This window comes from Canis lupus, chromosome 23 (assembly GCF_048164855.1).
Source record: "Canis lupus baileyi chromosome 23, mCanLup2.hap1, whole genome shotgun sequence".
Taxonomy (NCBI): Eukaryota; Metazoa; Chordata; class Mammalia; order Carnivora; family Canidae; genus Canis; species Canis lupus.
In genome coordinates, this window is record NC_132860.1 from 14,202,757 (window position 1) to 14,220,172 (window position 17,416).

A 17,416-nucleotide genomic window follows, 5' to 3' on the forward strand; every position below is an offset into this window, starting at 1 on the left:
AAACTCTCCCTCTTCGCCGATGACATGATACTCTACATAGAAAACCCGAAAGCCTCCACCCCAAGATTGCTAGAACTCATATAGCAATTTGGCAGCGTGGCAGGATACAAAATCAATGCCCAGAAATCAATGGCATTTCTATACACTAACAATGAGACTGAAGAAAGAGAAATTAAGGAGTCAATCCCATTTACAATTGCACCCAAAAGCATAAGATACCTAGGAATAAACCTAACCAAAGAGATAAAGGACCTATACCCTAAAAACTATAGAACACTTCTGAAAGAAATTGAGGAAGACACAAAGAGATGGAAAAATATTCCATGCTCATGGATTGGCAGAATTAATATTGTGAAAATGTCAATGTTACCCAGGGCAATTTACACGTTTAATGCAATCCCTATCAAAATACCATGGACTTCCTTCAGAGAGTTAGAACAAATTATTTTAAGATTTGTGTGGAATCAGAAAAGACCCCGAATAGCCAGGGGAATTTTAAAAAAGAAAACCATAGCTGGGGGCATCACAATGCCAGATTTTGGGTTGTACTACAAAGCTGTGGTCATCAAGACAGTGTGGTACTGGCACAAACACAGACACATAGATCAATGGAACAGAATAAGAACCCAGAAGTGGTCCCTCAACTTCATGGTCAACTAATATTCAATAAAGGAGGAAAGACTATCCACTGGAAGAAAGACGGTCTCTTCAATAAATGGTGCTGGGAAAATTGGACATCACATGCAGAGGAATGAAACTAGACCATTCTCTTGCACCATACACAAAGATAAACTCAGAATGGATGAAAGATCTAAATGTGAGACAAGATTCCATCAAAATCCTAGAGGAGAACACAGGCAACACCCTTTTTGAACTCGGCCACAGTAACTTCTTGCAAGATACATCCACGAAGGCAAAAGAAACAAAAGCAAAAATGAACTATTGGGACTTCATCAAGATAAGAAGCTTTTGCACAGCAAAGGATACAGTCAACAAAACTCAAAGACAACCTACAGAATGAGAGAAGATATTTGCAAATGACATATCAGATAAAGGGCTAGTTTCCAAGATCTATAAAGAACTTATTAAACTCAACACCAAAGAAACAAACAATCCAATCATGAAATGGGCAAAAGACATGAACAGAAATCTCACAGAGGAAGACATAGACATGGCCAACATGCACATGAGAAAATGCTCTGCATCACTGGCCATCAGGGAAATACAAATCAAAACCACAATGAGATACCACCTCACACCAGTGAGAATGGGGAACATTAACAAGACAGGAAACCACAAATGTTGGAGAGGATGTGGAGAAAAGGGAACCCTCTTACACTGTTGGTGGGAATGTGAACTGGTGCAGCCACTCTGGAAAACTGTGTGGAGGTTCCTCAAAGAGTTAAAAATAGACCTGCCCTACGACCCAGCATTTGCACTGTTGGGGATTTACCTCAAAGATTCAGATGCAATGAAACGCCGGGACACCTGCACCCCGATGTTTCTAGCAGCAATGTCCACAATAGCCAAACTGTGGAAGGAGCCTCGGTGTCCATCGACAAATGAATGGATACAGAAGATGTGGTTTATGTATACAATGGAATATTCCTCAGCCATTAGAAATGACAAATACCCACCATTTGCTTCAACGTGGATGGAACTGGAAGGTATTATGCTGAGTGAAGTAAGTCAATCAGAGAAGGACAAATATTATATGTTCTCATTCATTTGGGGAATATAAATAATAGTGAAAGGGAATATAAGGGAAGGGAGAAGAAATGTGTGGGAAATATCAGAAAGGGAGACAGAACATAAAGACTCCTAACTCTGGGAAACGAACTAGGGGTGATGGAAGGGGAGGAGGGTGGGGGGTGGGGGTGAATGGGTGACGGGCACTGAGGGGGGCACTTGACGGGATGAGCACTGGGTGTTATTCTGTATGTTGGCAAATTGAACACCAATAAAAAATAAATTTATTATTAAAAAAAAGACCTAGACAAGGCTAACAGATGTATGAAAAATGCTTCACGTTACTTGTCATCAGGGAAATACAAATCAAAACACATTAAGATACCACTTTACACCAGTGAGAATGGCTAAAATTAGTAAGACAGGAAACAACAAATGTTGGCAAAAATGTGGAGAAAGGTGGACCCTCTTAAACTGTTGGTGGGAATGCAGCTGGTGCAGCCACTCTGGAAAACAGTATGGAGGTTCCTCAAGAAGTTAAAAATAGAGCTACCCTATGATCCAGCAATTGCACTACTGGTATTTACCCCAAAGATACATATGTCCTGCAGCAGCTGTCTCCAAAAACAATCGTATTGGCTTTTCAATAGAATATATGCCAATTACTGAGCCAATCACTAAATCCATGAGACGTAATACTCTAACTAGTAGGTCACATGCTTCCTTCCTGAAACTTAGAAAACTCGGTACCATACTGAGAGGAAGTGGAGGATGGAGGCTGAATAGCAAAAACTACTAGAGACTCCAGAGAGAAATGGCTAAGGACACTGGCCACCAGGCACCAGGGCTTGGGAATCTGAGCAAAGATCTCTGTTTTCCAGCTTGTTATAACAAGCAGGGGGTGGGGGGGGGTCACTGCCTCTGATTGGATCCATAGGACATGGACAAGGAGAACAAGGGCTGCACCCACCTGCAAAGAGCCTGCATTGGGGGTTACCCATTAGCCCCCAGAGCTCTTGAAGAATTAGTAGGCAGGGAAAGCGTGCATGCAGGCACAAGCACATGCAGTTTTCCCAGCACCATTTATTGAAGAGACTGTCTTTTTTCCATTGGATATTCTTTCTGCTTTGTTGAAGATTAGTTGACCATAGAGTTGAGGGTCCATTTCTGATTTTTCTGTTCAGTTCCATTGATCTCTGTGTCTTTGTGCCACTACCATACTGTCTTGATGATCATGCACACACACACAGAGGCACATGCAATGATAGACTTTGCCTCTCCTATTAATTTTGGCAGATAAAGGACTAAGCCAAACTTGTTTGTTTTGGAGTAACACACAAATAACCACAATAGATTCATTTTTATCATAAAACTTTTTGTCTCTGATCTACTGTCTCTTTCCTACAGTTTCTGAGTGAACACAACTGTATTCCACTCCACTCTCCGCTTGCCTCTTTTGTCTGTTCTAAGTCAACCTTGTCCAGGGCCCCTTCATCACCAAGCGCCACATCTCACTGACCACAGCTGGCATTATAGCTGTGTAGCACACAGCCCTGGTTGACCAGTCTAATCCTAATGTGCACAAAGGAGATAGTTACAGACCTTCAAAAAGTGTCTTCATTTATGTTAGTAAGAACTAGCCCCCTAACCAACACTATCTCCAGTCAAAATATTGTAGAAGGACAAGAAAAATACATATGACAAGTCCTTCACTGTGGCATGTGCTGGTTTCCTCATCTTAAAACAGAATTTTCTACCATTTCTAACCTCTGTCCTCTTTTGCTAAATGCAAAAAATCTCATACCTTCTTATTCTAAGATACTTTGAAATGATAAACCAAATATTTTGATGAAAAATTAAATCAAAGTAATGATACTTCTGGATCACACACATTTCCCAAAAAGGTTCTCAGTCAGCGGGTTGAGGGGCATATGCTTCCCCTGACCCTGGAAAAAGCACTGCTTTGAAGCATCTCCCAGGCAGGGTAAAAGAAGTAAGGACTTCACATCATAGCACACAGTGGTTTTATGGGTTTTAACACCTTTTTAAGCCCTTTCTGTACCTCAGTAAAATTCTACTGGCTAATGTTACCCTTAAATAACAAATGTGGACACTGGACATCTGAAGCCTCAACATTGTACATATCAATATGCCTACTCATGCACATACATATACATGTTGCATGTATGTTTGTAAATATTCAATAGCACATCTCTATAATTTATCCATTTATTCATTCAATAGGTATGTATTGAGCACCTACCATGTGTCTGGCACTGCTGAGTCAAAGAGCAAACACTAGCCCCTGTCTGTCCTCACAGAGCTTGCAGTCTCACTGGGGAGACAAATATTAATCAAATAATCTCACTGCTGCCCCAGTTCAGTGGCAATTACACATTGGTTCCATCCAGTCTCCTGTGGACAGGGACAGGGTTCTGTCCTTGCCTCCTGCGTGCCCCAAGTCACCAAGACCCCCCCGCCACCTTACATTCTAAGCAGTATTGATGGTGCAGAGCCATAGAAAGGGGGCACGCCCATAGGGAATGATAGGTTTTTAAATCTACTCCTGCCCCGCATCATCTCCCCAGGAAGATAAACTCTCATCCTGTGAGTATGCACTGGAATATTCAGTCTTTCCTAGAAAAGCAACATTTTCTTCTTTGCTTATGGTTAAATAACTGCAGGGTTTTGTCCTCATTTCCACGGTACACGACTCCTATCTGCCTGTTCAGGGGAAGTCAAGGAAGTCAGTGAGTGCAGGGTGGAGTGGGGAGAAACAGACATGATTATTTTGAATGTGATCGACAAACACGAGGGAGGCTAGCATATTATAGGAGATCCAATAATGAGGGATCCGTCTTACGGAAAATTGAGTGAAATTGAATTATGGAGAATTAAGTGAGCTAAGCCTGGAAGCGATGGGACCAGGTAAGGTTTGCACCAGGATGCGGACAGTGGCAATGCAGTGACTGGATAGAGCTGAGCTCCATGTTGTAAGTAGCGCTGATAGGACTTCTGGGCGGGCTGGATGGGTGTGATGCCATTTATTAAAACAAGGAATGTGTGGAAAGGGACAAATTTGGGGAAAGGGGAACTAAAGACTTTTGACATGAAACATAATTTCTGTATCTCATTTTTATCTTAGGGTCTCAGTGTATGCTTTTAGGGGAAAATGAGTGGAAAAGTGGGTAAGGATTTAAAACCTGGCTCTACTGCCCACTACTTATGATGAAGACCAAGGTGAGGGGAAGGAAATGCTGAAAGATCCCCAGGCCAGTTTGAGGGATGAGTTTTGAGCCATCCTTTACCAGGGGTTAAGGATGGAGGGCAGGAAATGGTAGGGATGGGGAAGGGGGCAATAGAGTCAGTCGGCTTAGGGTAAGGAGTAGGATGAGGGTGGAGAGGGAAGACAGGGTCAGAAACTGAGGACAAACACTCTGTTCTTGAAGGACCTGTGTGCTGTTTCAGGAGCCATATGACCCAGTGTGACTCAGAGTTGGCAGTGGCGGTGTGGTTGTCACACCACACCTGACTCCCCACTGAGGGCTTAGGGCACCACCAAGAGAGGACAGCTGTGCCTGACAGAGCCGTGTAATAAATAAACCAAGGGCACCATTAGCAGAGACAGAATGGTTTGCAGGCACCAGTCTGCATCAAGGAGTGGAAAAGCATGAATGGACTCCGCCTGAGTCCAGGTAAGCAGAAATACCTAGAGGCGACTTTGAGACCACCTGGAGTTCTTCTGCAAGCAGATGGGACTCACAGCAAACAAGATGTGAGATTCAATGTTAATTCAACTATATCTGATATTCTCAGTTGGCGAAGCCAGGGAGATTTGAGGCTACACAGGTGAGGGCAGCAGCAGCCAGCAAATAGTGGATATGGCCTATATCTACCCACACTTTTGTCCTCTTACAATAAAAGGCCATCTAGCCCAGATTCGACTTTTATTGCTAGAGTAAGAACCCACAGTATTTACCTTATTGGGCATAGGTCCACCATGCTACACTATGCTTAACGTGAACATATGTTCTCTGTTGCCTGGCAACATGAGAAAAAGCTGTTCTAAGAGGCTAGGTGAATATGCAGAGATGATGATACTCATTCACTCACTCCACAAAAATTAGCCTAATACGTGCCAGGCACTGTGTTGGTTCCAAACCAAATTGTATACTTACTTTGAAATAAGCCTAATGCCAGAACCAGCACATCTAGAAGATATATTTTCCCTTCTGTATGGTTTTTTACTTTTCATATGAGATTTTAATAATGGAAGAACTAGTATTTACCACATTAAAATACACACAGACACATATACATACACACACACACACACACACACCTTAGCAACTACTGGCTAAATATCATAACATCCAGCACACCTTTCTGTTTTCAAATGTCATTTAGTCTTACAATCATGGTTGGACAAGCAGCCTCTCAAGTGGGTATTACTGAGCATAATCTTGGCCCAGATACATGCTAGAAAGAAGAAGTGCAAAAACAACTCTGTCCCAAGGGGTTTTTATACCCCAGTTGAATAGGCAAGAGATATACCTGAAATTAGGCACCTCCCAGGCAATCAGTAGGACTGCCTTCCTGGCCCCTTTGGAGGCATGTGGAGGTATGGAGCCTTGTGACAAGTTTGGTATCAGTTTCAAGCCAAACATTTAATTGTCCATGCAAGATGCTCCAGAACTCTCTTTCCCTCTGGCACAATGACCAACACCATCTGTTGGTGTCATTTCGGGTCTCTGAGTGTTCACTATGAGCAGAGCCCTCTGCCAACCCATGATGGACACTTAGCAGGAACGAGAAATCAATCTGTTTTTAATCTTAAGCCATTCAGCGTTGGAGGTTGTTACAACAACAGCATGACCCAGGTTTGTTTGTTTGCTTACTTGCTTTTAGAGAGAGACCACCAGAGTGTGAGCTGGGTTAGGGGTGGAGGGAGAGAGAGAAGGGGAGAGAAAATATTAAACAGGCTCCACTCCTAATGTGGGCCTGATGTGGGCTTGATCCCATGACCCTGAGATCAAGATGTGAGCTGAAATCAAGAGTCAGATGCTTAACTGACTGAGCCACCCAGGTACCCCATGACCTGGGGTTTTCTGACTTGAAAAACTAAAAGGATGAAGCAGCCAAATCTCTAGAACATGTTAGATCATAGAGGAGGGTATTTTAAAAATGACACCAGCAAATGAGGCTAAATTTTTTCAAGAGTGTTCTCAAAACTACAGGCTGCCAAACTCGACATTGACTCTCTACTAGAGTCTACAAGGCATAGGTCAAGAGAATGGTCTGTGAATGCTTAGAAAAGAAAGCAGAGACCATAAGGAGTCAATGTGGCTTAAAGACAATCACAACTAACCAATGTCATTTACCTTGTAGCAAGGTTTTATGTCAAAAACAACAGATAGTGTTGTACTCATATTAGAATGGCTTCAAAAGAAAATTTTATAAAAGAACTAAATACAAAGATGAGCAGGATGTAGGAAGACCAAAAGAATAGCATAGTACCTCAGGCTAGAACAATGGGGATGTTACCACCGATGAGCCCAAAGGTGAATGGAAACCTGAAGACAGAGCTACTGTATGCAGAGCCACATCTCCTTTGGTGGAGAGACCTGGTCAGCCTGAAGTAATGTTGCATTAAGGGAGCTTGGAAAATAAATATCCCAACTCATCTTTCTCTTTCCCTCCAATTTCCTGTCTCTGTTGGCCAACCTCATTTGGAAATCCAACCAGAGGGCAAAGGAACTGTTGATATAGTCCAGATAAGTCAGCCTCCTGGGGCACAAAGCTGCTAGAGGGCAGGGTGGAGGAGGAAAAGTCTGGAGAGCAGATCTGGAGGGGCAAATAAGAGATAACCAGCTAAGATTATTAGGAAAATTAAATATACATAACATATCTGGACTTGAGTGAGGTATTTGACAAAGGTTGTTAGGAATTCCTTAAGGAAGAAGAACTGCTCACACCCTCTTCTGTGCTCCATAGCACTTTGCACATATGCTCCAGGGTGGACCGTGGTAACTGTGGTTTCATCTTCTTGGCATGCTTCTTCATCTCCTTTCTGCCAACATTCTCAAAGGAACCTGCCTTCAATCCTTGTGTTTTGGATGTAGTCAATTGCCACACCTTATCTTGACCTAATCCCCAACTCTAAAGAGTGGGCAGCTGAGTCAGTCAGACCAGATGTTCCTGTTCTTACTAGGAACATTACTGCCCAAACTAGTGAGAACAATGCTCTCCTGCCTTAGGTTACACTGCTGGAAAGACACAAGTTTGGATCACTGGACAGCCATCTTCCCTAGCTTGGCAAAAGTAGCTATTTCTAGTAAAAGAGTTGGTGATTCTCACGCAAAAAAAAAAAAAAAAAAAAGAGGAAAAAATCTAAAAGATGAAAAATTATTGTCTGAGTCTCTGGATGAAACAGTTTGTGAGGTTAATAACTTCGAAATTTCTAACTTACATGTTCCACTCCACTACTTTTTTTTCATTTTTGCTGCTTTGAGCTGGATTTATTTTGCATATACAGAGATCTCTGATTACCTGTGCTATAGAGCCTTCAACATTAACTTCATAGTTAATCATAGCTGATAGTGCTATCACCAGTTATTTATTAGAATAATTGTTAATCCAAATAGTAAAGGCTAGCATAGTGATAATAGCAACTACTATTATTGACTGCTCAGTAAATATTCATGGGATGAATGATTGTTACTGGAATACGTGAAAGCCTTGTCAGAAAGCAGGGCATGAGGCTCTGAGGCCACATACAGGTACTGAGTACTTGGAGTATGACTGGTCCAAACTGGAAATACAACCAACACACCAGCTTTCAAAGACTCAGTATGAATAAAGGAATATCAAATATCTCATTAATATTTTTATGTTGATTAGACATTGGAATAATATATTTTTAAAAGATTTTATTTATTTATTCATGAAAGACACAGAGAGAGAGAGGCAGAGACACAGGCAGAGGGAGAAGCAGGCTCCCTACAGGGAGCTTAATGCAAGACTCCATCTCAGGACCCCGGGATCATGACCTGAGCCAAAGGCAGACACTCAACCACTCAGCCACCCAGGCATCCCAATATTTTTGATATATTAGGTGAATTAAAAATCTCATTAAAATTGATTTCACCTCTTTCCTTTTTTTTTTTTTTTTAATGTGGCTACCTGGGCAGCTCAGTGGTTGAGCATCTGCATTTGGCTCAGGATGTGATCCCAGGGTCCTGGGATCAAATCCTGCATTAGGCTCCCTGCAGGGAGCCTGCTTCTCCCTCTGCCTATGTCTCTGTCTCTCTCTCTGTGTCTCTCATGAATAAATAAATACAATCTTAAATAAATAAATAAATAAATAAATAAATAAATAAATAAATAATAAATAAGGTTACCGGGAAATTTAAATTAGTATGTGACTCCCATCATATTTCTATGGAACAGTGCTGCTTTGAAATGCATAGGCACATGGCTTTGGGGCCTTGACCACACTCTGGGACAGGAAAGGCCCATTCTGGAGTCTGTTCCATGATGTTGGTAAATCCCTCAGGCCGCTGCCTGGCACCTCGGAAACACTCAATCCTGAAGCTAGGGAAAAGACAGGAGGTGAGAGAAAAAGAGATGTTATTTTTCTAGTAGCAGCTACTGTTGTTATTGATATCATTCACCTCCCTTTACTCATCTGAAAAATGAGACTAAGAATTCCTGCTCTGCCGACTTCACAAGGTTGCCGAGTGGTTGGGGTGAAAGAGTACATGTAAACTGAAAGCTCCTTAAACTGTAAATAGCTACATAAACAGTGGTTGTCACAGTGATAATCATCACGATGGCTGCTGTAGGCCCGGGCTCATGCCAGGAGTGCTGCCGTAAGTGGGCCTCAGGAGCCCAGGGCTCTGGCCGCTGGCCCAGTCACTCTTTCCATTGGATCCACCGCCAGGTGACAGGGGAAGCCAAGCTCCATCCTGCCTGCCCTGCCCTGAGGAGGAAGAAATAGATTTTCTCTGAGGACCCCTGCCATGAAGCACCTTTTGCACCTCAGGCTTGATGATAGAAACCGTGAGAAGTACACAAAAGCTTCTAAGATGTGGTCTGGCCCTTTGGGAGCTGCAGCATAAGGAAGGAAATCGACTGCAAAACAGCCATCCAAGGGTGGTGATCTCTGCCGGGTAACAGGGAGAGACCACAGCTGAGACTGGGCCTCGGGGAATTAGGAGGAGCTTCAAGAGAGGAGACATCTGAGCTGGTGTTCCTGAAGGACTCGGTGGAGAGGTGGGGGCGAAGAGGGACATTCCAGGCAGATAACAAAGAATGCCTGGTGCACATGAGAAAGGGGAAAGGCATTTGGAAATGGGTGGTAGGGGGTGCATGCTATAGGCCTGCAGTGAGTGGAGGCCAGTGAGATCAAATATCCACAAATGTGCAGGATGGTCGTGCTGCCTGAAATCGCAGTAGGGGCTCCATTTAGAAACTGATAATCGGTCGTTGGGGTTGGGAAAAGTTGAGTGAGAGAAGTAGGTGGAAAGGTAAAGTAGGGCTAAGCTGAGAAGGGCCTCATGGCTACACTATGGGTTTAGGCCCTCTTGCAGGTAACATAGAGCCGCTGAATACCCTCTTGTCCACAGGGATGTGTCTCCCCATTCTAAACTCAAGCAGGCAGGCATCCCTGCAGGGCTCTAGAGGGAGAAGCTGTGGTGGGTGTGCTCACACCGTGCCCTGCTGTGCTCCTGAGGCCTCCACCCAGGAGATTCCCAGTGGATCTGTCCCAGATCCAGAATGAGGCCATCCTCCCTTTGAAATGCCAGACTACGTGTGGACACAAACAGGCACTTAAAACCATTTGTCAAATTGAATTCACTTCCCAGACCTGGTATACCAACCAGCTCAGTGAAAGAAAACCTGCATTCCATGTTGCTCGTGTATATTTAGGTTGAGTCAAGGTGGTACCACTGGGTTGTCAGAATCTTCATCCCAGGAGCAGGCCAAAGGGCTCGCGCTGCCAGGCCTGCCTGTTAATGGTTGTTAAGAGCTAGCGCTTATTAAGAGAGCTAACTTTGAGTCAGGCATTGTCCTGGGTACATTATATACCTGATTACATTTCATCTTCACAGTGACTCATTTTATAGGTGAGAAAACATGCTCAGGTAAATGAGTTGCCTAAGGTGCTCAAGTGACAGAGCCAGGCCTTGAACCTAGATCCGTCTGACTCTAAAGCCCTTGGTTCTTTCCCCAACATACCCCTGTTCCTCTGTCATGAGAAAATGAAAAGGAGGAAAAGGGACCCAAGGCCCGGCAATTCGCAGGCAATGAAGACACTGCAACCTGGCAGGGTATGGTCTGCAGAGGGCTGCAGGGATGGTGTGAGGTTTCTAAACCCAAACGGCTCTCTTGGCCCTCACTCAATTCCGAACAGGGCCCAGGAGAGCTATGGAATGGAAGCCGGAAGGGGGAGCAGAGCTTGGGCAGGGAGCAAAGAAAGGAACAATAGTCCAATCCTCAGATTTTGGGGTCCAGTGTGGGGAAACTGAAAATATTAACTCAATGCCTCTAGGTCTCAGTAGCTTGTGAGTACAAATGGGGACCCATAATTCAAATAATTCAGAGACTCTAATTCCCTGCAAAGTATCCCTCAAGTACTTCTTTTTTATTCTTTATTTTTTTAAGATTTTTATTTATTTGAAAGAGAGAGAGAGGGAATGAGCAGGGGGAGAGGGTGAAGCAGGGAGTCTAATGGGGGGCTCAATCCCAGGATCCTGGGATCATGACCTGAGCTGAAGGCAGACGCTTAACTGACTGAGCCACTGAGGTGCCCCTCAAATATTTCTTGAAGTTCCCAAAGAGTGTCTGACATATAATCATGAACCAACTCATCAGTTTAACCAACACCTAACCTTCACCCTACCTTGCCCAGGTTCTTCCTTGTCAATGTCCTCTACCCTTACAGCTGCAAAAAGGGGCTTCCACATACCAATAAATGACAGTGCCCTTTCTGGAAAAGCCATAGCTATTCCAATATGGTTACCACAAGACCATAAAACCTTCTATGCAAAGTAAAGGAAGCTCAGGATGCCTAGGTGGTTCAGTGGTTGAGCATCTGCCTTGGGTTCAGGTCGTGATTCCAGAGTCCTGGGATCGAATCCCACATCAGGCTCCCCATAGGGAGCCTGCTTATGTCTCTGCCTTTCTCTGTGTCTCTCATGAATAAATAAATAAAGTAAAAGTAGAAGCAGCTCTTCCTTGCTTTGGTGGACTTAAGCACCACTCCCAACCCTTTGTCTGGGTGCCCATGTGCAAGTCACAACCTGTGCATGGTAGGACTGGGTGCCAAGGATGCCCCCAAACCTCTGGGTGCCAGAGTGATACTAGGTTCCATGCCAAGGAGGAGAGAATGGACTCTCCTCACATTTGCATTGGATTTTTTCACCAGGGGACCCTGAATTTGCATTGTCTGAGGCCAGAGTGTGAGGCTCACCTCTCCACCAAGATTCACCAACACATTTCAAGGGACTTGGCAGAAAATAAACACCTCCCATGAACAGCCCCAATGTGTTCCTATCTCCCACCTTTCTCCGTTTTCCAATCCCACACTCAGTCCTTTCCCACAAACCACCCTCATGCTTATCAGCTCATGTGAAGAGAATCAAGAAGGTGCCCAGTCCACCAATTCTGACCCCCATTCTAGGCTCAACTAGAACATTCTTTTTGCATAAGTAACTACAAAGCAGTTATGCTGAAAGTTATAGAGAAGATAGTTCAGACAAGTGAGTCTTTGAGAAAGAACACCTGGATGGAGCCTAAACAATGAGTAGGGAAAGTTAAAGTTAAGGATGACATTCCAGACAGAAGGAACAGCATGAGCAAAGCAGCAGAGGCTTCAGCGTCTGTTGCCAGAATATAAAATGCAAGGCAGGGAAAGAGAGAAGCCAGAGGAGCCAACAGGAGCCAGAATAAGGATGGGTTTTAAGACTACATTGAAGATATCATACTTTCCTTTAAGGCAGTGGGAAGACATCAAAATGTCTAGCAGAGGAGTGAAATGATCAGTTGTGTGCTTTAGAAAGATTGTTCTGGTTACCTAGAATGAATGTGAGAAGTGCCAGAGAGGAGGAAGTGGATCTACTAGGGGATGGGAGTGTTAAAGCCATTGGGTAAGAGGTGATGAAGACCAGAGTTGAGCAGAGGTACAGACGGAGGAGGAGGAGTAAGGGGAAATAAGAAATGGCTGCAGCCTAAGATGGATCTGGGGCATCTTCCTGCATTGAGAGGGCCAGTCATTGTTCTGAGTCTGCCTCCCCTCTGTTGCCTTCAGGGCTGATCTTCCTTTCTTCCTTTCCATTCACTGACTTTCTCTCTTTGAAGATGCTAATGGGCAGGCTCCTCAGTCAACCCCTTAACCCAGCCTCCTAGGTCAGCCCTGGGTAGGGGGGTGGGGGGGTTGGGGGGGTGGGGAAGGCAACAGAACACAAGGGAGAGAGTAAGGAATCACCAAGTAAGCACATCTGAGAAAGAATATGGAGCAACAGTACCCTCTCACCCCAAAGGAAGTGGACCTTCTCTCTGCACTTGAATCTGTGCCCCTCCTGCTGGTCATAGACATCACTGATGTCTCACCCTACTCTACTCCTAAATCTGCTCAGCCTGTTACTCCTTCATTCCTGGATTCACTGGTCCCTCAAAGCTCAGCTGCATCCTACACCCACATGCCTTTAGGTCTCCCCTACAGCCCATGTCCTGTGCCTACCCCATGCATCCCAGGCCCAGCCCTGACTCTTCCTTTGGAAGCTATTCTCAGCTCAGCTCTGCCCGTGGCTTATGCTGGTGCTTCTTCCCATGGGTTGACCTCTCAATGCCTCCCACTTGCTTGACACTGGTTTCTGGGCCCAGAAGCTGAGGCTCTCTTGTTGTAGGTCCAATCATCTGTCTGGGTCACAGTGAAGGCTGCTGTGTTCCCTGTGATATCATCCCCACTGTCTCTGAGTTCCTTGAGGACAGAGGAGGAGTTGTAGCTACAGGTTCCTTCCCAACACCTGACCAAGAGCCTGGCACAGGGAATATTTGTGGTTAGACACATGGAGAGATGGTCAGATGGCTGGCTGTATGGATCAATATATATAGGAAACTGCCAAGTGGCCCCTACTCCAACTTTACCCCAGTGAGGCCCCATGATAGTCTAGTCCTCACTATTTCCTGGTATTTCAAAAGATGAGTCTAGCTGGCTCCAGAATTTCTAAATAGAGCTTAGGAATGACAATCAGGTTAGGAAGATCAGTGAAGATATTTGCATTTCTACAGCAAGCACCTTTTAGTGTGTGTGTGTGTGGTAGACGTGGGAGATGTACCACCACATTCCCCTTCAAGGGAGGAGGTGCTGCTCAAACGCAGTGTAGTCAGGAGACAACTTCTGAGGCCAGTTCCTGCAGGGTCTGCCCTGGCTCAAGAGTTGGCACACCCAAAGTTCCACCCTAACTGAGGCAGCACATATCACATGACTGAGTAAGGGGGTGGTGTGTCAAGGCTCGGTCATGTTGGCTTGATCCAAGACATTTAAGAGGCAGTAGTGACTCCCAAGCTCCCTACTAGAGGGTAGAAGCCATATCAGGCTTCCAACAGACTTTAATTTCCCCCTCTGCCAATCCCGCTGCCACTACCTCCTTTTCACAGGTCTTGATCCCTAGGTAAACAGCCTGATCCTGAAACCCTGGACCCAGAGTCTGCTCCCAAGAACCCAAGTAGCCACATTAATTTTTTTAATTTACAGATATAGATAGCAGTATTTTTAAACATTGTTATATTCAAGTTTTTCATGCATTGAAAAATTAATCCTTATCAAAAAACACCAAGTAATGGCTACGGAGTTAGTAGAGATGATGGAGGAACTAAGGCCCCTCCAGTCCCACCCTTTCCACCGACACTGACCTCTGGTGGAGCTCTCTAGTTTGGAAGGCACGAGGCTGCAGATGGACTTAGCAAGGGCTATGTCAGGGACAGGGAGCTGGGTGCCCCAGCTGTGTCTACTGGGACAAAGAGAGCTGTAGATTTCTTATTATCAGGCACCTCCCTAGTCACACAGCCAGAAACAGTACCAAGATCACCTGGCTGTCTCTCAGGAGGGACTTCCAGAGCCTTAGGGAGATTCTAGGATTGAGGGTAGTTTTGCTAGATGAAAGAAGCAAAGATCACAGTCTGGAGCTGCTGAGGTGCCTGAAAACTGAAATTCAGGATACCAGAAAGGAGAAAGCTCCTCAGGGCAGTAGCTCCTGCTGAATTTGCATATGGACTCTTGGGTTTTTGGCTAAGTACTAATCTGTAGATGCACAGAGCAAGACACCACAAGTCTGTCAGAAAAGAGTTATCCATCAGGGTCTGTGTAAGCTAAATGGAGATTCTGAAGGTGGCACAATCTGCAGTATTGTGTATCTGGTTGTGTTCTAACCAGAATAAAGTGACATCCAGGCACTGAGTGAAGTGCTCAGAGGGCCGTGCATAGGAGTAGGTCTGCTCTAGCCTCAGAACAAGGGTTACAGCAAGCCCAAATGGATTAAGTTGATCTACCAATATATTAAGTGCCTAAAAGAACAAAAACCAATGTTCTTTATAGGAAGAAAATAAAATCCAGACTCTCAATAATGTCATATCCACATGGTTCAGCAAGCAATAAAAATTATTAGACATGAGAAGGGGCAGGAAAATGTGACCTACAACCATGAATAGCAGCAACAACACAATGCTATCTCCAACCCCGCCCCCTGCAAAAAAGCCATCAAATTCTGAGAGGACATAGACATTGGAATTAACAGCCAAGGACTTTAAAAGAGCTATTATAAATATATGGAAGATATAAGGGAAAAGATGGATGTAAGAACTCGTAGTAGAGAAATGAAAACTATAAAAAAAGGAACTAAAATGGAAATTCTAAAACTAAAAGTTGTAATATCTGAGTTGAAATTTTACTAGATGGGTTTAATAGCAAACTGGAAATTACAAAAAAAAAAAAAAAATCAGTATACTTGCAAACGGGATAGCAGAAACTCTCCAAACTGAAATACAGATCAAAAAAGGACTGAAAAATTAAATACAGCCTCAGTGGCCTATGAGATAATATCAAGCAGTCGGATATATGTATATGTGGAGTCTTAGAGGAAAAGACAGTAAGACTGGCACAGGAAAAAAAAATGCATGTTACCGAAAGGGGAACAACATAAGAATAATCACTGACTTTATGAAAAGCAATGGAGATCAAAAGATGATATATTTAAAATTATATATTTAAAGTGCTAAAGAAAAAAAATTGTCAACCTAGAATTCTTTTTCCAGAGAAAACATCCTTTAAAACAAAGATGAACTAAAGACACTTCCAGATAAATAAAAGCTGAAGAATTCACCACCAGCAGATCTACATTACCAGAAATGTTCATGTTTTCAGGCCAAAGGGAAATGGTAAATTCAAAATATGGATACACGTGAAGGAAGAAAGAACTCCAGAAATGTTTTTTTTTCCAGAAATGTTAAATACATTTTGTTTCCTTAAGATCACTTACAAGAAACACAGTTGACTATTTGAAGCAAAAAATATTAACAATGTACTGCAGTCTGTAACATTTGGAAAAGTTAAAAAAAAAGAAAAAAAGTTTGACAATGGCAGGAAGAATGGGAGGGAGGTAAATGGAAATACTGTTGTTAAGTTTCTAACCTGTTAAGTGGTGAAACAATAAATCAAAGTAGACTGATAAGTAGAAATACTAGCAAGCTGAATTCAGTAGTGTATACAAACAAAAGATAATAGACAACTAACTTGGGTTTAATCCTAGAAAAGTGAGGTATTTTATCATTTAAAGTGGAATAAAAAAAATAAAGTGGAATAATTGCACTTAAGTTTGTGCAAATTAAAGTGGAAAAATAGTCTTAATGCTTTTCCTATTCTAGAATTGTGCTTTTCCATCCTGACAAGCTAACACCAAGCCACTTAAAGATGCAGAAGTTTGGCCAAAGACAGCAGATTTCACTGCACACATGCCATGCTTCCTTTCTGCACCCATGACAGACATCACCAAATGATCATGCAGGGCATTCTCTTCTACTGAGTGTTTCGAGTCTCAAAATTTTTTCAACACAGGTATCAGTTATTAACTGATTGGCAGTATAAGCTAAGATAAAACCTGTTTTGTGATCCCTGTTTTGGGCCAGTGGAATGAGAATATGGAATGAAGTTTCATCAGAACTACTGGATCACTTAAGGACAATGTAAGACTGATCTTACTATTATAATACCAGCAATGATTATGGTGACAATAAATCAATGTTAGAAAAAAAAAAAACTAGAAAAATTAGCTGCAATCTGGGCTTTTGGATATTTGCAGTTGAAAGCATTCCTGCTCCAGACTTGATGCCTAAAACTGAAATGTGAAAGGTGGGAAGAACAGACAAAACTTTGGAGGTAGATGGATATATCAGGATCAAGCCAAGAGAAAGATTAGAATTTTGACAGAATGGCAAGTGGTTTAAGCATGAAGAATAGGAAGAATGTGAGAGACATGAAGTTGTCTGGATCATAATAAGCTGTCGGAATTGTGTTATGACGTATGGACTTAATCCTGGAGGCAGTGTACAGAAGGGAAGTCATTTAAGGTTTTAGGTAGAGGGGTGAAGATAAACAGATTTGTGATTTAGGAAGTTCATTCAGCTGCTGTAAGAGCGTGCTTTGGAAAGGAATCAGACTGGAGGCATG